Source organism: Apis cerana, linkage group LG5 (genome assembly GCF_029169275.1).
Source record: "Apis cerana isolate GH-2021 linkage group LG5, AcerK_1.0, whole genome shotgun sequence".
In the NCBI taxonomy this organism is placed as follows: domain Eukaryota; kingdom Metazoa; phylum Arthropoda; class Insecta; order Hymenoptera; family Apidae; genus Apis; species Apis cerana.
The window spans coordinates 8621964-8643461 of record NC_083856.1 but is presented as its reverse complement, the minus strand read 5'-3'; the positions used below and the strand labels follow the sequence as shown (position 1 = coordinate 8643461).

The window sequence follows — 21498 nt, the reverse complement described above, 5'->3', positions numbered from 1 at the left end:
GCAACGATAAATCAGCGCGGAAACAAAAAGCAATTGCGGGAGAAAATTGCAGCGATCCGCCATCAATCAACGGACGACACGGACGACATTTTAACGAATTTATTTCCGAAGGATGCGTTCCCACCCCGGCGCGGATAGCGTTGGCGGCCGAATTGGCGGAAGCTTATTCAAGGATTCGAGCGTAAGCCGATTCGAGGGATTCGTAATCTGGCCGGCATCTCGATCCAATCGTTCCATGCCCCTCCAACTAATTTTCAAACCTGTATTCCCTCGTCCCCTGTCTTTAATCCCGCCACCTGTTCAACGAGCGACCACCTATAATCCTCGAACCACGATCATAACGATCGTAATGAAAGAACGAACGAAGAAACGATAAGGATCTTTCCAGGATGAATCCAGGCTTCTTACGCAACGCGAGGTAAAATGGTGTATCCACGAATCGTCTGGAATATAGGTCAGGTGTGCACCAACTTTGTACAATCGAACTGGTCGCTTTCCTTCCGCCAATGTAAATAGAGAGAGAGAGAGAGAGAGAGAGAGAGAGAGAGAGAGAGAGAGAGAGAGAGAGCTCCATAATCGAGCTGGAAACTTTCGCATTAGCCCGGCCCGGCCCAGCCCAGTTTGATCTTCCCGGACCAACCGTTCTCGTTTATTTTCTTTGCCGATTCTCTGATTTCCGTAACGGGTTCGTTTTGCAGCTCGAATACTCGATGGACTCGGCGAAGGGAAGGGGAGGAGAGGGGAGGAGGGAAGGCGAAATTATTATTTAAACGTTCCACTCGCACACGTATACGTTTTTATACGGTACGTAGTCTTTCTCGTTGCTATGCGTACGTTTCAGGAGAATGCATAATGAAACAGTATGCAAAGTATGGTGAAGTGAAAAACAAAAAAAAGGAATACATTCAAGTTTTTCCGGAGGAAGACCGTGTCACCGTGATGCAGAGTTACAAAGCGCGAAGCTTTGCCTGAGAATAAATCTCCCTCCCGGGGAAAAATTTTAATTACGATTTTACCGATTCCCATCCGTATATTTTTCGCGGTCGATCTGTCTGCGATCTCCTTGCGCGTATAAAATCCACCCTTCTCCACCCTTCTCCATGTTTACAAACGCTCGATACTTGTGTAAACTTGGGATTCGCGTTTACACGTATCCCGGGGAAAGATAAACGCGGCGCGGGGAAGATAAAGCGGAGATGAAAATTTTCACGATATCTTTCCCTATTTATATTTGTATTATATATTATAAATATATCATATATATTTCGGATTAACGGAGCGCGCAGACTTCTCTTCGCCTTTCGTTCGGTTTTCAAACACGCTGATTCCCATTCAAGGGAAGAAAGTTCGCCTCGCCAAGACTTACGGTTTAGTTGCTTATCTCGAGCTCACGGCCCATCGAACCTCGCTTCCAGAAATCCTTTCTCGTTTCACCCCCTTTCTTCGTTTGTTCTTCGCGAATCAATTTGGATATAAATGAAAACTAAGAGGGAAGGTGGAGCCGCCTTCTCTACGAAACTTTTCGAAAGAGGGGATCTTAGAGACTAGATTAAAACTAGAGCCAAAGTGCTCTCTCTCTCTCTGGCTTTAATTAAAAATTTTAACCGATCCGTTTTTCGAGATACCCTCGATCCTGCCTATTCGCTGCCTATTCGCTGGATGCGCCGCCAAGGCAGGAAATTGCGATTTCATCATGCCGCGCTGTTCCGAGACAGAGTTTATCCTGGAACCGTCTCACCTCGCCCCTAGATATACCCTATTCCATATACCCTGTCAGCAACGATGAACGCATCGAGCTTATCTTCGTGAACGAAAATGGAACGAAAGGAATCCTGAGAATTTTATCGTTACGTACACCCCAAGCACCCCCAAGTCCAATTCCAATTTTTCCACCATCCTCGTGGTACGTTGAATTACGGCCGTAAATTATGATTTCGAAGAAGAAGAGGGAACCGATACGCGGCATCAATCTTTTCCCGAGTTATTATACTCGGTTAAGGGAGGAGGAGATTTCTATCGCGCGTTTTATCACCAAGATATTACATTAATCGCGAATGATTTCGTTGTTCAGCTTATTAATTATTGTACGTTGTTATGTTGAAGGGGGAGGAAGTTAACCTTTCGATTCGAAAGAGAATCGGTCGGGAGCAGCCGGTTGAATTGAATTGCAAGTTTTGGCAGGGAAAGTTTTGGCGGGGAGAAATCTGGAGAGCTGTTGGAAAGGTGGGAAAAGGGTGGTAAAGATCGCGCGGGATCGATGTCGGGGAAAGGATCGAGGGGAAACAATGGCGTTGGGGAAACAATAGGACGCTTTCGGTAAGCTCCTCTCCTCTCCCTCCTCCCCCTTCGACGTGTCGCCCACGAGCCCCACTCACCGTGGCCAGTTTAACGCGCGGTTAATCGCGTGCAATTAACTCGTTACTTGACCTTTTAATCAAATTTTAGCACCCGTGACCCGCTCGATTTTCCAATTTACTCGTCCCTATTATCTCCCCGCCGTGAGCCGAGACTTGGACTTCGCAAAATACCACCCCTTCTCTCTAACTCGCCCTTTTTAGTCCCGCTAATTTCCTTCCGAAAATTCTTTCCCTCCTTCCGTTGCCCTCGATTCTCTTGCGAAATAAATTAATTTTTTATCACGTAAACAAGAATATTTACAATTTTATAAATGCAACTAATGTTATATATATGTATATTTGATTGTCTCGAATATTTTGCAAATGAAGTTATTTTAAAAGTTTTCCAGAGAGAAGTGAAAAAAAGAAAAAACAAAACGAAAACGAAAAGAATTTTTGAAACAACCTAGCTTTAACATCGTGCCTATCTGATACGATTTGATTTTCGAGTCGATTCTTCCAACACTTCTTCTCCACCTTGTATCTATCTGTCATTTCGAATCTAATTTCCTTTTTCTCTTTTTTTTTTCTTTTCATTTCATCTCACAATTGCACAAATATCTCCCGATTCCGTGGAATTTTTCCACGTAATATCATATCGACTGTGAAATTCCAATTACTTTTTTTTCGGCAACCCTGTCCCGCTCAAGATAACCAAAGCTTATATCCGGCTTATATTGAAATTCGTGAACGGAATAATATTTCGAGCGTTCCGCTTTTCGCGTATTACGAAAATTCGAAGCTTCGTTTCGAACAATTCGTGCCGATCAGCCGAACTGATGGAGACTTTTAATAAGAAAACGAGTGAAATTCGAGAGGAGGAAAGTGGAATCAAAGTCTGGAAGAAAGGACACGGGGAAACAGGATCCGATGTCGCGATGTTGATGGATACGGACAGGGTAACTTGCGCGTATATTCTCGAAAGAAACTTCTCTCGAGCGGAGAGAGTCTCGAGTGCGAAGATTTAACAAGTTGGCGGAAGTAGGTTCGAAAATACGCGTACTCTTCTCGCGCGAGTGAATCGTTACAGGCAGATTTAATTTATGGCTGCCAACTTTCCTCGTGCCTTTGCCTCGGTGTCGCCGGCTTCGAGAGTGGGAGAAGGAAGAGGGAGGGGAGAGAGAGAGAGAGAGAAGAGGGAGCGAACGTCGAATAAAAGTAATTACGGGACATTCTTTCCTTTCGAGGCGAGGGTTTTCATTAGTTTCAAAGCGATCCCTTTCTCCGATCTAGAAATCGGTCGAATTTTCTTCTAACTTCAATTTTCACGCTTGAATTTCTCTCTCTCTCTTTCTTTGATATTTCTTTCTACCTTTTAATTCCCTCGATTGGAAGAGATAGGAAGGAAAACAAGCGTTTTTTTCAATAAACTAGAGATTTTTGGAAGCCGACGAGTTAAAAAAAGAAATTAAAACGATGTCGATTCTTTCGTGTCATTCGTACAAATCTCTATCGATTGTTCTTTCGCATTCCGTGCATTTATACGAGAGAATGGTTGCCTCGAGCCCAGGACGAGTAGTCTGATTATTCCAGGCTGCGAGAAGAAGTGGAAGAAAGGAAGAAATTCCGAGATTTCGCGAGATGGAGTTCCGATCGGTAAACCGAGTAAAATAATAAACCGAGAAGGAAAGAGAAATAAAAAGGAGAAGAGGTCGATTCTCGAATCTTCTACTAGCGCGCGAAAAACTCTGCAACGACTCCGTTACCGCCTCCTCCTCGACTTACGATCGACGATCCTCTCCTCTCTTGCCGGATGGATCCTCGATCCTCCAAGGTTCGCTCGACGAGGAATAAACGGAAACAAAATGAACGTCACTCGCGATGTTCACTGCTCTCTCGCACAACTTTATTACTTATCGTGGTACTCTGCAACTGTCACGATCAATTATTAGCGGCCAGTTTGGCCGTGTGTCACGATCACGACTCGTCGTTCAATTCTTCTCACACGACACCGCACACGTCGATACCGATTAATATTTCGATCGATCGCTAATGCGATTTCCCGTCCGCGCGCATCCTCGCTCGATCGTGTACGATCACTCGCCGATTAATCCAACATCCATATACTCCTCCCCCCCCTGTGTCGATCGCATCGCCTCGACCCTGCTCGATGGATCGCGAAATTATCGTGAAACAAGCTAAGGGGGGGATTAATAAGATTCGTTCGAAATATTCCTTTCGATGTTTACTTTCGAGTTATTTCATCATTCTCGTGGTAACCTCTCCACCCTCTTCATCCTCCAATATTACGGGATCCTCTCGTTTCCCGAAGCGAGAAGAAGAGCGGCGTGGACGCGTTACGCTCTTTCCAATTAGTTTAACATCACTCGAGCGCGCACCACCACTCGCTCCCCCTTGCCCAATTATTCCCGTTAACCACGTTGACAAGGAGGGAACAATCACTCTCGACCAAATACTCGATTCTTCGGGGGAAAGAAATTCTTCGCTTTCCTCGATGCAATCGTCGCGCGTCGGTAAACGTCGATCGACCGGATTGGACGCGGTGGAAACTCCAAAATTACGTATCAACACCTCTTTTCAAACTCTTCGACGTTGGAAGGAAATCGAGCAGAGTCGAGGTCCGGTATGCGCGATTCCGCTCATCGTTGAAAGATCAAACTTTCACTTCGAGTATAAATAATAAAATACCCGTAAAATAAAACCCGGGGACGCGTTGACTGAAATTATCCTCTCCTTTTTTTCTTAACCCTTTCGAAAAGAGGAAGAAGAGAGAGAGAGAGAGAGAAAGAAATCGCAGCGAATTCCGTTCGCACTCGGTTCGAAGGGTGATCGTGGCTCGATCGAGGACGATTAAGAAGCGGTCGAGGCACGTAAGCGGATCGATCGGTGGATCGCGATCCAAGCGGGGGTTGTCGCGCGACGCTCGGGTTGTACGTGGTCAGTTCAGCGTCGTGGAGCGCACTGAGAGTCTAACAGCCCCACCCGCTACGAGGAAACTCGACGCCGGGCGTCGCGTAGATTCATCCCCATCGGTTGCCCGGAGCAACGCCGGCGTACGAGGGAAGCGTCGCGACGCAAGCGTCCCAGACAACCCGAGAGGGCCCAGACGACGCGCCGCAACCGGTGCGTACACCCAACTACTGCACGCCAATCCTCGCTCTTCCTTTCTTTCCTTTCTTCCTTCTCGTCGCGCGTTTCACTCCTCTTCCTATTCCTTTAACAAGCCGTCATCTTTCATTCCTCCCTCGCGAGCGAAGAATCGCTTTTATCGAAATTATACCCTCCTTGTTTCTCAATGAATTCAATGAAACTCGGATCGATAATTCGATACAATAGTTTCGAATATGACGAAACGATATATATATACAAAGAAAGGAAGAATTTCTCTCGAATCAGTTTCCTTACTGCGAAACTGGAAATCCACGTATAAAGCGTAAAGCTGTTTTTCTCACGCGATTCGACAATCGAGCGAAACGCTTCACCCGGATCGTATCGCATCGAATCGGATGCGCGGGGACACGAGCCATTTCCGGATCGCGCCATCTGCCGTGAGATGAATCGTCGATTTCGCATCAACTGGTCGAGTTTCTTCTTCTTTCCCGTTAACGACCTCTCCTTGCCCCCCTCTGCTTCCTTCGAAACTATTCGACGAAAGGTAGAGAGAGAGATACTTGACCGCGAAATTTGTCGAAATTTCTACAACGAAACGATTCTCTTCGCAGAAAGCTCGGGATAGCTCTTGGCTTCGACTTGGCCAAGACTTGGATTCGAGAAAGGAAGGAGATCGGCCGGTGTCAGACGATATTAATGGAGGCTCGAGTGCACTCGCCGCGCGCATGAGGTACGATCTCTGCTCCCGGCAGAAACGTTGCTGGGAACCGAGCTCGCGTGTTTTGATGCACGGCCGGCCGCAATTCAATTATCGATCTCTGACTTCGCTCCACGCGATTTCGTCCTCCACCCGCCGAAATCGAATTCGCCTCTGTTCCCTTCTCTCCGCTTCGAGGCGGAGTCGTCCTCCTCCTCCTCGCATCGATCATCGCGTCATCCACGTGGCGGTGATCGAGGCTAATTGACCGGTCCAGGAGTCGATCCTCCCTCCCTCGATGGCAATGGCCTCGAGCAGGAAGCGCGGAGAAGGGATCTTGTTGCACGCACAACGAAGGAAGATCGTATCTCCTCTCGTCTTTTTCACGTTTCTCGTTGCTTGGAGGGATAAGTCGTCGAGGGTGTATCTCTTTTACAATTCGAACTTGAACGAGGGTGTCGAACGAGCGAGGTGTTGATGATGATCCGGGGGGAAAGGGTTTGCAGATACACTATACCTTTCTTAGGAGTTAGGAGATCTGTCCGATTCTCCTTTCCTTTCCTCGGTGGAGGAACGCCTCTTCCTTTCCGCGATTCACCCTTAATTAAACGTATTCTCTCGAGCCGGCGGTGGAGGAATTATGGAAAATACCCGCGGCTCCCCCCCCCCCCCCAAGTTTCGCTTCCATTGTTCTTTATTGCCGTTTCCAAAGAGCGCGTCTTAAATTTCACGGGAAGAGCAAACTGGCGTAAATATACTGGCGGGGGAAGTTTTATGGCTGGAAGGGGCGCGTGTTAACGATGACTAAAGGGGTGAGAAGGAGAGGCGCTCCTCCTTTGAGAGAAACTTGGCCGTTAATCGAACGCGGTTAATACCACCTCGTTAAACGATTGGAAGATGAAGGGATGAAAGGCGAGAATGCTGGATTAAAATTCGCTTGAATTTTTCCTCCTCTTCCTGTTTATTCTCATTTCCCGACTCGTTGGCGCGCACCGAATTTCAAAGGGAATTTTGATTAAATATATCCTTCTTATTTTATGAAATGAAGTTAATCGACATCGCGAGAATTGCTAAAATTATCATCGAATTGTTCCTTAAAGATGAGCGCAACGGGAATAAAAAGTACGTAAGTATTTTTAAATAAATTGTGTTTCTCGAGCGCGAGGCGGATCAACGCGATAACATGTCGAAATAAACATTACTCACTCGTTGCCGGTAACGGCGAGCCAGTGAAAGTTGAATTTACATAGTGCTCAAGAAGACAAATGACAGTGATTATACGGTAATCGGCGTAATCAATCTCGGTTGTACTCTCGACGGCGCTTGATACTTGATATTGCGCGCGATCCAACGTTTTCTCGCGATAAACGACGAATTGTCTCGGTGAGAAGAGCCGTAACGAATCTCGCTCGTCGATCGAAACACGGCTTTTGTCTCTGCGATGAAAAAAAAAAAAAAAAGAAGAAGAAACGCAAATAATTTTTATGGAAGAGAGAGGGGGAAAAAGGGAGGGGATAATCCACGCAGGAGACGGTTCAACGCGCTCGAGAAAGAAAGAGAGGGGTCGAAAGAGTAGTAAGAGGAATCTCTTCTTATTGCCTCTCGTCGAGTGTTCCGGTTTTTAACATGCGTCGCGTCGCCGCTTGCTTCGAGCGCTTCCACGAAGATAAATACCCTGCTCCGTGACTCCGTTTCGTAAATAAACCTTTGTCCGGTTCGCGTATATTATAATTACGTTAGAAATGTGTAAGATAAACGATCCCCACGTCCTATCGCCATTTCCTACTTTATACCCTATCGGCTGTAATCTCGGAACAGGTAATCTCTTTCATCCGTCCACTCGTTAAACTCGGATTTGAAATATTTACTTACAAGCTCGAACAGAAAGAAATTCACTCCCCTTGCGCGAAATATCTCTTTTCCAATCCAAGGAATTGGAAAGAATAAACGCATGTATCGTATCTCTGCGAGGTAGCTCGTAAGGGGCAATTTTCAATTTCACGAGACTCGTCCTCGTTCGAAATTGACGGCCTTTCCTCGTCGATGCATCTCGCAGGAAGATAACTTTTAGACCGGGTTCGCTAAACAACCTTCGCTCCATCCCTCCCTTATCTCGGGCCACATCCTATGAATACAAAACGGTCCCGTCTAAAAAACAGTTTGCCGTTGGAGAAGGATCCGACCCCCTCTCCTCTCCTACCCATCCGATAGGAAGGACACCGGCGGTAAACGAGAACACGGGGGATGATGGGAAGATGGAAAAATAAGAAGGAGGTGTATCCCGCGTGCATGCACACGTACCGAGGGCGTGAATTATACGGGCGCAGGATGTAACGTTTACCCGTGCATGCCTACGTAAATACATGGTACAATTACCTAGGCCGCGTGCACCTGCTCTTTATTTACCTGCGGCTACACATCGTTCCTTGCCGCCGTGACATCCGATCGCGATCATCTCCGGCATCCGGCTCGAGTTCACCGAGAGATCTCTCTCTCTCTATCTCTCTTTTCATTTCCTATCCGAATCGAGCTGTCACGCGATCAAAGAGAAAGAGTAACATTGTATGCAATTACTTCTCGATATTTCGATAATAATAGAAAAATAATGGATGAGAAAAAAGAGAAAAGAAACAATGGTGGATAATTTTACAGGGAAGATTAGTTAGAAAGTTATAAGTTGTTGTTATAAATTCGTTATAAATATAGTTAACTTTGGAAACGATGCGATGGCAGTTGAATCGATCCACACACGATTCTTTTGCTCAAGATGGAGTGATTTTTGTTTTCCACTGGGCCGTTGATCGCAGGAAATTAAATCGGTGACGTTTCTTTCTGCGACTCGCATTCCTCGATCGCCAATTTCCTTATAACTTGCCAACTTAACGGCTGTCTCGAGGAGCCAGATTGTGTTCTTAGATCTAACTAGGTTAAACTCTCCTCTCCCTGCTCGAAAGTTTATCCTATTCGTTAAACGAAGTACGATTCGAATGTTTCGTAATTTGTCCTTTGATTTATTCGAATCGTATAATCTTTATCCAACTCCAAGTTTTGTCTTTCCATAGCTTTTCTAGATCTCTACTATTTCTCTATTTCGTTTAAAAAAATGAAGTTCTGCTCTCGAATATATATCTCGAAAAAATGAGGAAATATAATACTTTTTTTTATAACATAATATAAGGGATATTTCTTTAACTCAGGATACGGTGGAAGTCGTAAAAGGAAGAGGACACGGGAATATTTGGCGTGTCGTCGCAAGATTTTACACAAGTGACGACTCACTCGGATGGATCCTTTGTTGACGAAACTGCGGTAATGAAAGGTAATGGATCCTCGTAAAAGGTTACACGTGAAAGTGCTACGAGTAAAAAGTTTTTGCAGAGAGTCGAATCCAACGGAAATACAACGTTTTTTCGTTGCACAACACACGCGCGGTACACGCACGAGAAGCAAGAAAAACTCGATGACGAAGATGGATGCGTTTCGAACTAAACTGTACAAGTACCGTTGCCCAATAGAAGTTGGCCGATCGATTTTCGATTATCCTCGCCACGTACACGTGGAACAAGAGACAGGAAATTTTAAAACAGAGCCACTGCGTTAAAGCGGTATTTGCTCCATTCAGATTGATAAAACGGTAAAAGTGTTTTTCGAAAATGCTTTATACTTAATATATTGTTCGTTCCAACAAATTCACCGTTGATAAGATCGTCAATGGCGTTATCGCGTTAATCTATCTTGAAACTCGATAAAATTTTTTAATTTTTATAGGTTCGGAGATGAGTGACTTCCGGTCAACGAGTGAACGATCGTTGGAAGCGCGGAACTTTGCCCTTTAAAACGTTTCTTGATTTATCTCGATACGACTTCCTGTTCCCGAGATATCATCGTGTGAAGAAAACGGTAATTTTCAATTCTAAATGACGATACCTAGAACAAGATAGCGCACATTTCCAAGAAAAAAGAGCAGGTCAATGGGCCCGTTTCCTAATCCGGTCTTATTAACGCAATGGAAACCTTAAATCCTTACATCTTGACACACGATTGAGATAAAAATGGATTTCAATTTTTTATTTTTCCATACTTTTTTATACGAAGAATCGAGATTCCACGAACGTTTCATCGCAGAAATGCAACGATCTCGTCGTGGTCGTCGTCGAAATAACGTAAAAAGACATTACAATCGAGTAAAAAATCCACAATTTTTCTACTTAAAACTCCTTAAACTCAATTATCCGATACTATTCTGACCTAGACGAATAAATGGAAACAATTACCTTTACAGATCGATGTACATACGCGGTTCTGTTGAAGGAATCTGATTCTCGTTCGAACGGCTAACACCCGGCTTATTGTTTCCAATTCCAGGATCGCTCGACTTCCTGCGACCAGTCTACAATTTCACCAAGCGTCGCGAAATCCACGCACGTGGGTCGGACACTGCATTCTCGAGCACTGTGGGGATCGATAAATTTTCCAGTGGCGCTGCCGAGTCAAAGTCTACTCGTGTTTGTAAACGTTGCAACGTTGTTACAAAGAGAAAATTCCAGAGATGTAGAAAATTTCCTCTCCCCTCCACGCGTTGACATTCTTCGTAGTTAACATTTTCCTTTCCTCCACTCGCCTTTTCCCTCCTAAAGGAGAAGCACGCCAAGAGGATCGATTTTCGAGAGAATCGAGTATGAATCCGTGATCGTGGAAAAAAAGAAAAGGGGAGAGCATACACAAAAGAGGGGGCGATAAGCGAAATGCTCGTCTCGAATTTTGCAGCGTTGCAAACCTACGTTCAATGGGACGAGAAACCGCATAAGAGAGGGGGGTTCAACGTTGATGTTTAATGGAAGGAACGTCACGGGGCGGAGGAATGCCCTTCGAAAATAGTAACAGCCGAGCGGGGAACAAATAGCGATCTCGAATGGAACGGACACCTTACAAAGGACTTGCGATTTAGTCGAAAGCGCGCGGTGACAAATTTTGCGAAAAGGTTATTCTTCCCTTTTCGTGCGGCACTGGTTGAAAGCTGAGCGCAGCATTTCGCTTTATCGAATTAAGTTCCGATACTAATACGAATTTTCACTACAAAATAAAATATTAGACCGCGTTGTAAATAACTTCGAATGTTCGTGACCGTGCAATTTTACAATTAGATGGAATCCTTGTTGTTTGTGCCAAAAGTGCCAAGATCCGTGTCTTTTGATCCGATATCGCTCTTCTCGTGTTTTTAAAATATTTCTATAAGAAAAAAATATTATTAAACTCCGTTTGGAAGAGAAAGAGCGGAATAAATTACGGATTAAAAATGAGCACAACATTCTCCTGTTGAAGGATAGGCTTTTAAAAAAACGACTCTGTCAGTTACGAGAATATACGAGTAATGAAATATACGAGGGGGGAGCTTTTTGAATCTTGTCTTTGAGGGAATTTATTTCCATATGTTCGCCATTTTCCACAAAGAATCGCCGGTGTCCGGGTCACAGGCGGAGCTTTCACGACCGTGGCGGAAAAAGTGTATGGCACCGGATTACGTTTGGCCGAGTAAAATTATTACACTATATACCGCTTCCGCTATAAACAATAATATGGAAGGTCGGCGCTTTAATTAAGAGAAATACATTTGGCCCGCGATAATTGTTCCTACGAATCCTACGAACCGTTTCGAAATAATAAACGTTATCCCAAACTCGTATATAATTATAATATAATTATAGCGACGTTTAATATGTAGCTAATTAATGATACGCGATACATTATACCCATAATTATCAATATTTCTATTCACGATTCCGGAGCAAGCATCTCGAGATAAATTCTCCCTCCTGAAATTGACGATTTGAAGGATAGAATAATCCTGGAATCCGTACAGAAATGAAAATCGAGAGCTTGTTGCGCTTGTGTTACCGTAAGAGACACAATATCGTAAAGAGAGGGAGGGGAAACGACGGTGCGTAAATAGGGAAACGAATGGTCAATGGGCTCATAAAAAAGAAGAAGTAAATAAGTCTGCCTGAATGAAACTATCTCGCCGTCTTCTGCACGAGCATTCCACGCGGCATCTTTTCAACAACGCTTTCCATCCCCCTCGAGCATCGTCTCCTTCCGTTTACCTTCCCCCGATTCTATCCCCTCCCGGTGAATCGGTGAAAACGCACACGCGTGCCTCGTCTCTCTTCTTTTCTTTCCCTCTCCCTTTCTTTCTCTCTCCTTAACGATTAACAAAATCGAGCGTCGTCACGATCCTCGACGAACGGGATAAAAGAGAGAGAGGCGCATCGTAGGGAGGGAGCGCGATAAAGAAATCAATCTCGACCCAATCTCGCCAACACCGACCGCCAACCGAGTTTATTAGAACCGAGTCGAGTAAAATTGTGCGTTCTAATGGTCGTCGTGGCAACGCGGGCAACGAAGGAAGGAGGGAGGGGAGGGCGGTATTATTATCGTCATCGATTCGACCCGATCCGGCGGTGGCTAGAGAACGGTCTAGACGCCATCTCCTTCCCTCCCCAAGGGACAACCTGCTCGATATTTATCCCTCGTCGATACATCCTCGAGAGATCGTCGGTGTAATTCTCTTCCAAAGATCGAAAAAACTCGAGGACGCGACTTTGGACGCGCGTCGATCGCGTGTGCGCGTGTGTGCGCTTCCACGCGTTCGGCAAACGTTTGCCGATCCGGTGTCGATGATCAAATTGGCGATTAATAGGGGGAGAGAGGGGGGGTAATATCTCTGTTTGGCGGCAGGTAACGAAACACGACACGCGTCGTGGGAAATAATAGGGAAATTGTAAATGTTTGCTTAATAACGGAATCGAGGCACGGGGGAAGATGGACGTATAGGGGGGATAGATGTTCCGTCGTCCCGTTATTCGATGCGGGTGCAAATATTTGTTCGTACGTTGCATTTTTTTCCCTTTTTTTTTTCCCCCTCCTTTTTTTTTTGCGCTTGTGACATCGGCGGCCACCGCGGAAGCGCCAATGCAAATTTCCATCCGTTCATTCCGGTAACCCATAATCCGTTGAAAAGGAGGGAGAGGGGGGAGGGGAGGGGTGGTTACGAGTTGATTGGATCGAGACGAAAGCATCGATAATTCGCGATTATCCCCGCATGCGGAAAATTTTCACAAAGATTTCGGGGCGCAACCGGGAATTTCAACTGGATGAAATTCCATGTTTTTCGAGGGTTCGTTTTAATATTAATCGGGGATGAAGTTTGTTAAAAGGGAAAAAATAGAAAAAAATAAAAAAAATAAAAAAAATAAAAAAAATCGATCGAAATGTTTCGGTAAGGGTAGTTCTGCCGATATTTTCCCGAAACAGAACAGTGGTTTTGTTCATATTTTTTTTTTTTTTTTTTATATATATATTTTATATTTTGTCGAAGAGATTTCAATAATCTGTACTATTATATCGCCCGTTTCAGGTCGCAATTTATTACCTGAAAACAACAATTTTAGGGGAAAAGAATGTTTTCAATCCCTACGAAGAAAGCATAAAAGTATTATACGTTGAAATCTCAAAAAGTTAGAATTTCATGTCATTGCTATACGCTAACGATCTTGATATCTTAACTCGAGATTATTATCGTACACGGGATATACGATAGAAGAGAGCTCGGTCGTATTCCGGATCGTACGTCTCGATTGTATATCTCGTTATATCGAAACGTAAGCCTCGTTGCATAGCGTCGAAAAAGAAGAAGAAGAAGGAGAAAAAAATACTTTCTTGCCTCATCAATCGTGAGAATACACTCCTTCGACGAGTTCGTTTCTCTTTCTCAAATTTCAAAATTGGTGTGCAGCAACTTTTCAGCTAGGTTTTCAGCAGAGGTTTTTAGGAGGGATGCAATAAGGGATGCCAGGAAATAATTCAACCACTTTCGAGGCGACAATCGGTGTTCGTACAAATCCGCATACGTCATTTCGACGCTTTCGCGATTCGCACGCAATGATCCAGTATACGCGTCGGCTTACACACCGCCTCGTGGATGATATACGATGTCGCAAGCTAGGTATGCATAATGCCGCCGCTGTTGGTGCTCGAAACCCCCGTGGGCATGGTAGCTTCAACTCCTGTCAATGCCGCGGCCACGAAAATACACCGTGCATGAAATTAACGCGCGCGTTCGAGAATGCGTCTCTAACAACTTGTGCAACTCGTGAATGACTCTGGAGAATTGCTTAGGTTATCAAAGTATTTAAAAAAAAAAAAAGAAATCTCCGATTTTGGGAATTCTTTAGAAAAAAAAAAAAAGAGTTTCCATGAATTCTTATATTCTTATATTATTGAACCGAGTAAAAATATTCGTTCCAGGAAATTTACACATATTTGCACATTTTTACATATTTCATTACGTTCTCCTTCTCTTTTCTTTCCATTCCTTTCGTCTCCGCTACAAAAGAGAAGCATAGGAGTAAATACGTTTTTTTCATGTTCGCGTTTCGACCCGTCTCGAGTACGAGTTGATTATGAAAATTTCCATAATTTCTTGCTGTTTGCGCAAACATTAAGCTCCCCTGTTTACACTGTTAACTCAACCCCACTTAAAACACGAGGTACGGGACGCTAATTATTTCGTTCGAGACAACGACGCGTGCATACGTGTCGCCAGCTTTTTGCAATCGAAATGTTAGGGAATGTTAGGGAACAACTTCCGACCTCCGTTGCACGTGACGCGGCCGTATTATCGCCGGCGCATAACTCTGCATCTCGCCGCGGCCAAGGGGAAGTTTTAGTCCAGAAATTCCGGAATACGCGACTACAGATAAGCGTGATAATTCACCGTCGTCGGCAAGGAATCCTATTTTCCCTTTTCTATTTTTTCCCTCTTTCCTTTTTTCTTCTTCTTTTCTCTCCCTCTCCCTCTCTCTCTTTCTCTCTCTTCTTCTCCCCGTACCCCCTTCTCCTGCCACTGGATCCGCCACGCCTGACGAAACCAGAAATTGCACGTAAACCGTGAATATTGCGCCTGTGCACCGCCGCCAGACAAATATATATCCACCCTCCCGTCGCGATTTTTCCCCTTGTTGTTTGACCGGTGGTGGAAAACGTCGGTCAGAATGCCTCCCTGCTCGAATGATTTAAATTGCACAAATGAAGCGGATCCCGAGGAATCATCCGATTAAAAGAGATGATGAATGATAGACGCGATAGATTCGGTAGTTTCAAATTTTCCGAGACAGTTCGGTTTTTGTGAGAAATTAAAAAAAATCGCGAGATTTTTGAGATGGTTTAAGGGAGAGGAAGAGAGGAGGGAAAGAGTTGATGAAAGAATCTCTAAGATTTTGACGGGAGAATCGATCGGAAAAAGAGATCCATTGTTTTTTTTTTTTTGTAATATTCCTCCTCTCGCATTCCGCTTTATCTCGAAAGCAGTTTTTCCACGCGCGCGCTCTCTCTTAAAAGCGAAACAATTTTACGTAACAATTTCGAAACGTTTCAACGTGACCTGGTTCCATGGCCACGACGAAATGAAACGTAAACTCGGCTCCAATTCGCCATCCTCTTCCGGCATCCCACCCTCCCCCCGAACATCGTTATTTAATGAAAATATCGAAACGAGGCATATCGCGAAAACGATTCGATAAACAGTCACTATTATCTGATTTTCCCTGCTCGTCTATATTAATATTATCGTGGAAATGCATGTCCACGTCCACTGATGAACTTCCGTTTTGTCCACGTTAACCCCTGTTAATATCACGGGATAATCGAATAATTATCGATAATACATCGTTCGAAACAACTATTTGCATTTCCGTTCTACGCTGCGCGAAGAGAAAAAAAAAATAGAGCTGTTTCGCGCGATAAAATTCGAATGCAATTAAATTTACAACCTATCTCGATCACACTTCGCGTTAATATTCTTTCTTGGTAAGGAACGAATCCGAAAGTTATTTTTATTCTTTAAAAAAAACGTACTATCGAACCGTTCGAACAGAATTTTCCGAACCGAAAAATGCGCGCATTGAATTAATCTGGAAATAATTGGAAACAATTGCATCCCGTGTTACTCGACAAACGTTTACTCTCCTTCTCGCCAGCAAGAAATTGGAAAGAAATTCATTTCTTTAACCTGGCGTCACGATGACGGAAGAATGATTAACTCGAAACTTGATTGCCGAGACTGAGATCGAGAACGACGAATGTCGACGGAGGAGTCGTAAATCTTGCGATCGCCTGCTTATCGCTTACGCGACGGTTCGAATCAATCGTGCGATCATCGACGAGAGGATCCCCTTTCCGCGTAATCCTCTTACAAATCCATAAACGATCCGTCTTACAAAGGAAGGGCCCCTAAATGGTCTAATAATTCGAAGAAGCCACTTTCGAGACGTCGATGTGCGTTAAACGACTCAGAAATTTCTCCCTCTCTCCCATCATCTCGAATATATATCTTCATCGAGATTACTATCTACTAACTTTCACGAAAGCGCGCATGAAAAGGATCACCTTGTTCGCCTTCGACATCGATGCGCCCCCCTCCCCCTTTCTGACAACTGATTGATAGCGTATCGAAATAATCTTTGCCAGGAAATTACCCTCCGAGACGACGAATAAATCGAATGCCGAGACCCTGTTGACATTTATTAGCATATCGCGCCGGATATATCTCGGGAAGGGAGGAGGGGAGGAAATTTCAATCCATCAGAAATTTTCTGCCGAGCTATCTTCCCCCTCCTCAACATGGCTACATCTCTCTCTCGTATCCCGTTATTTCTATCTTATCTCTTTTCTCTCTCCGATTAACCACCCATCGACGGTCTCTCGAAAGGAAACTCGCAAAGAAGAAGCCCTCCCTCTCCCTCTAACCGATGCTAATAAAATACCACGGTTTCGATTGTGGTTCGATAGGCGAGCAACGAGACTCGTGTTTGCCGTTTGCTTAATTACAGAAACTAATTAATTTTACTGCCGCTGTCGCGGGGAGAAGTATAAACTCCTCGCGGAACGGATATTAAAACGCTGGATCTAATTGGGAGGAGACAAGGATCAAAGAATAGAAGAATTCGTTCGAACGATTCGATTAAGAAAATTCGCGACGTACTTTGGATTTCGTGCACGCCAATGTTTACGCGGTGTCTTCGATTAAGAGAAAGAAGAGGGAGCGGAGTCAGTGGATGCGAACTCGACGGAAGCCGGAAAGTCGACCGTGTTGTTGCTTCGTAATAGGGAGAGGGATAGAGAGAGTCCAAGACGAGAGAAAGAGGAAGGGAGGAGGGGAGAAGGACGGAAGGAGCACGAGCCACGAGCTAATTAAGTCTGGTCGAAACCACTGCCGCGGAAGCTTTATTAAGCCGCCGCCAGATGCTTGCACGTAAATTCCACGGAGCGAGCACAATTCCAATTTCCAATTTGAATTGGTTCGCGATGCTCGCGGATCAACTGGTGTAAAACCTTTGTGAAACGTCTTCTTCATCGGGGTTAAATTTCGTTCGATTTTTTATTTAATAATCGATTGGATTCGTTGGGATACGTGATTTCGTTTATTTACACGTGATAAACGATTTTAATTTATCGGCATTTTTTCTTTTTTGCATCGCGGATAGTTAAGAAATTTTTAATTGACTGCTGGAACTGCCGCGCTCGAATACGCATGTGCGTTTTATTTATTTATTTATTTGTAGGACAGAGACGGGGACTTTAATTTGCCGGGTTTTTGAAAATTTTATATCGTAAACATTTTGAATCATGCTAACCATCGCGGAATAATAATTTTGCAACGGGGGATGGAAAGTTAAGAAATTTTTAATTGATCGCTGGAAATTTGAACCGCGTTCCAAATACGTACAATTTTATTCATATTATGTATTTGAATTTAACAGGTTTTTATTTACCCTTTAACCTTTGATTTCGTAATGGTTTTCGAAATCGTAATCGCACGTTTCGTTAGAAATATTTGATCGTACAATGATTCAAGGGTAAATAATTAAATGATCACTATAAAATTTATTTAGTGATATATAGCTCAATTTCCCGGAATTGAAATTCTATTTTTGTATTTGTTCCTCTTGAAACGATTTCTGTCTCGATAATTTAAATTTCTATTCTCTGGTTTCGAGATTGTCGATTAAGAGGGGTCAGAAAAGTGAGATTTATGACAGCATTAGGACGTCACGCAATCCCTTTCCCGCGAATTCCATAACTATCCGTCAAATAGATTAGGATGAATGGCCAGTATCCCGGAATCGAACCTGATCGCAAACCAGAAGATTCGTTAAAATTCCCTAGGAGCGAGACAAAAAAAAGAAAAATCGTTTTCCTACGTTAAGATGGAAATTTCTAGTAATTCGAGTTTCTTAGAAGAGCGCAACACGGACGCCATAGGAGAGGTGCATCTCTCGATTCGACGCAAGTTTGTGCAGCGAAATCTTCCCGTCTCGGTCCAGATATCTTTATAATACAATAATACAAACTATTGCTCTCCACGGACAAGTATCATCAAGTATCGAATCGGGATGGAATATGGTATACCGAATCTCATCGATATTGCTACTATTGAACATCGTTGTCTCTACGCAAATTGAAAATTTCCTCGAACATAGATCGTTGCATATCGATTTAGTTTTCCTAATTAACTAGAAAAAAAGGAAAAAATACGATTTTATATTTTAAATCGTATACAATCGCTTTAAATAAAATAAACAAACAAGCATCGAAACGATCCTTTTTTCGCGTATCTCGAGATTTACACTCTCGTGCTAAAAATGCGATTCGCGATCTCCGTCATTCGAAGGAGAAGAAAAAAGGAAAGAAAGGAAGGGAGAAACATCAGATCGGAACACGTCATAACGATGCCCAACGAGCATTGGAACATTGGCGCGGGAAATAAAGCTCGGGTGGCGAAAGCAAAAGGACGAGGGGCCAACGTGTCGCGTTGGCGCGATAACGATCGTTGAAAAACGTGGCAGGACAGTTTCCCCGGATATTTTTTCCCGGGCGTCAACTTTCCCCCTCGTGTCGTAATCCGCGATGAATGAATCGAAACGTATTTTCCAAAAATTTTCCACGAACAACTCGCCCGCGATGCACCGAGAGCGTCCCGCCATTCCAAGCTTCTCTTCTCTCGAATAATTCCACGAGAGTGTTACACGCCGGGGAGAACCCGTGTGTAAAATTTGGTCAGCATTTGATCGAGGACAACGGGCGAGGATTGCTTTTATTTCGCGGTTTATGAACGTGCTATGAAGATTAACGATTCGCGCCATTGTTCGGGCAGCAAGAGGGCGCGTGCTCCTCCTCGGTTTTCCAAGTTCGGGGAGGAGAAACGAGAGATGGAATAAACAGGGGCGAGCGAGAAGGATGAGAGATAGGATGTTCAAGCTTTGACTTTCCAGTCCCAACACGGAGCAAAGAAAAATACACCAGCTTTCCTCCACGAGAATTAAAACGCTCTCTCGAAACACGTTGTTCCTGTTTCAAGGCCGCGCATTTTCATAGACGGTTTTTTTTAGAAAAAACTTAGGGAGAAAAAAGGATCCGGGGGAATAAATCAAACGCAGATGCGTCGACGAGTTTCATAAATCATCGATCTTTCGGCGCCGCGAGCGCATCGGTGACGTAGGAAAACGATAAATGGCAGAAACGATGAAACTAAACGCTTCCGCGAATTTTCCACCGATACTCGTAAATCAACCACCTCGTCCTCGCCTGCCCATCTGGCAAAGTTTTCGATTTGCACGTAAATCGCGCCTTCGAAACGAGTCGAGAGAGAGAGAGAGAGAGAAAGAGAGCAAGGATGCCGCCTCCCAGATTCTACTCGTCGTAATTCTTAGGAAAATGCAAGCCTGTGAAATATGTGTCGCTATACGGGACGAGATAAAGTTGGGTCGGAAAGTTGGACGATAAAATTCATCCCCCAAGATTCCACTCGAGAGACCGGTATAGCGGCCACTAGCCAATCTCCCGGCTTATTCCCGCGATAAATACTAATTAACTCCGTGCCCCCCTCCCTTACACCACCTATGCAATCCCCCGACCACCAGATAAGAATTTCCCTTATTCGCTTCTTATAGACTCTTTATCCTCTACCCCTCAGCTATCGGATAAAATTTAACATCGTGCAGAATCGCGTATCCCATTATTTCTGTCACTTTCGTTCCTCTTAAGCCGGCAGGGATAAATTAATAAGAGATATTTCGTACCTTTCTTTGCGATAATTTTCCCGCGAATAGATGGATCGATCGATTCTCGCCTCCTTGAAAGTTAGAAGTGACTTTTCGCGTTTACGAATATCTTTCATGTATGCTCGAAATATGAATTAGAATTAAGGGATAGGAGATCGTTTCGAAAATTTTAATCGAATTTCTGTCTATTCAATTCACTATTCTCTATTGTTCGTTGATCAGATTTCATGAAAGAGATTCTATACCGAGGAAAGTAAAGTAAATTTTGTATTTCTCTAAGAAGAAAGAGAAATATATACCTCGCGACGCGTCGATCATTGTTTCTTACACTGATCAACAACGCCAATATCAGTCCAAACTATCCAACGATCTACTATTTACTATCTTTCCAATTAAATTAAGAGGAGGATCGTCTAATTCTTGTTATACGCCCTCAAATAAGATTGTACTTTTTTCCCCTTTTCACGCAGTTTTATCTAACTGCACGCGAGGGCCAGGCCACAAAGTTCGTGTTCTAATAAACTTCGGGGACCGGAGGCAAGTGTGCAGCCAAGTGTGGCAGCTGCACACAGAAGCCCGAGAATACACGAGGGACGAGCGCCACTTCAGGAAATTGCGAACCCTTTTTAAACAGGCTCTTTCATCGTCGCCGCATTTTCCTTCTGATCCATTATCCACCATGCATTATTCATTATTAAACAACTGCTTACTGCGAATCGGATGAAACAAAACTGCTGGCTTAAAAAGGAGAGAGAGAGAGAAAAGAAAAAGACGAGACAGGAGCCACTTCACGGGGAAAATATGTCGTCTTGGCCCCCTCCCTCGTATCTCGACCCCCTTCGCCTTCCGTCCACGATGCGATCAACGCCTTGAATTCAGATGAATTCGCGACATCCACGACGAACTGGGAGGATCTTTGGAAATTATTTACTGCCCTGTTGGAGATCGTTCGCCGAATGGAATTTTCTTGTAACTCGCGTCCGCGTCCATGCGTTCTCGAGACGAGGCGTATATTCTTGCGTAAACCCCTTCCTCCCACCCCTCGAAGCCCGGACTCGTTTACGTTATTTCATATTTCCCGGCGAAGTTTCCTCGTCGACCGAAAATGGGATTTAATCCTGACTCGTTGCTCGTTGGATTTCCCCTAAAGCGTTCCCTTCTTCCTACGGAGAAAGTTATTTTTCCAATTGACCATCGGGTAACAACGATTAGAAGA

General features: G+C 44.2%; 1 protein-coding gene and 1 long non-coding RNA gene across 10 annotated transcripts in view; one reads left to right on the top strand and one right to left on the bottom strand.

Moving 5' to 3' along the window:
* LOC133666090 (uncharacterized) overlaps nucleotides 1–11546 on the top strand; it is a 39066-nt gene extending 27520 nt beyond the window's left edge. For both annotated transcript variants that reach the window (XR_009829705.1, XR_009829706.1), the window contains exons 2-5: nucleotides 9363–9484; nucleotides 9544–9799; nucleotides 9934–10065; nucleotides 10531–11546. This is a non-coding gene — a long non-coding RNA (uncharacterized LOC133666090). The remainder of the gene's footprint in view (nucleotides 1–9362; nucleotides 9485–9543; nucleotides 9800–9933; nucleotides 10066–10530) is intronic.
* Nucleotides 1–21498, bottom strand: part of LOC107994408 (uncharacterized) — a 169073-nt gene that overhangs the window by 114514 nt on the left and 33061 nt on the right. The gene's annotated exons all lie outside the window — the stretch shown is intronic.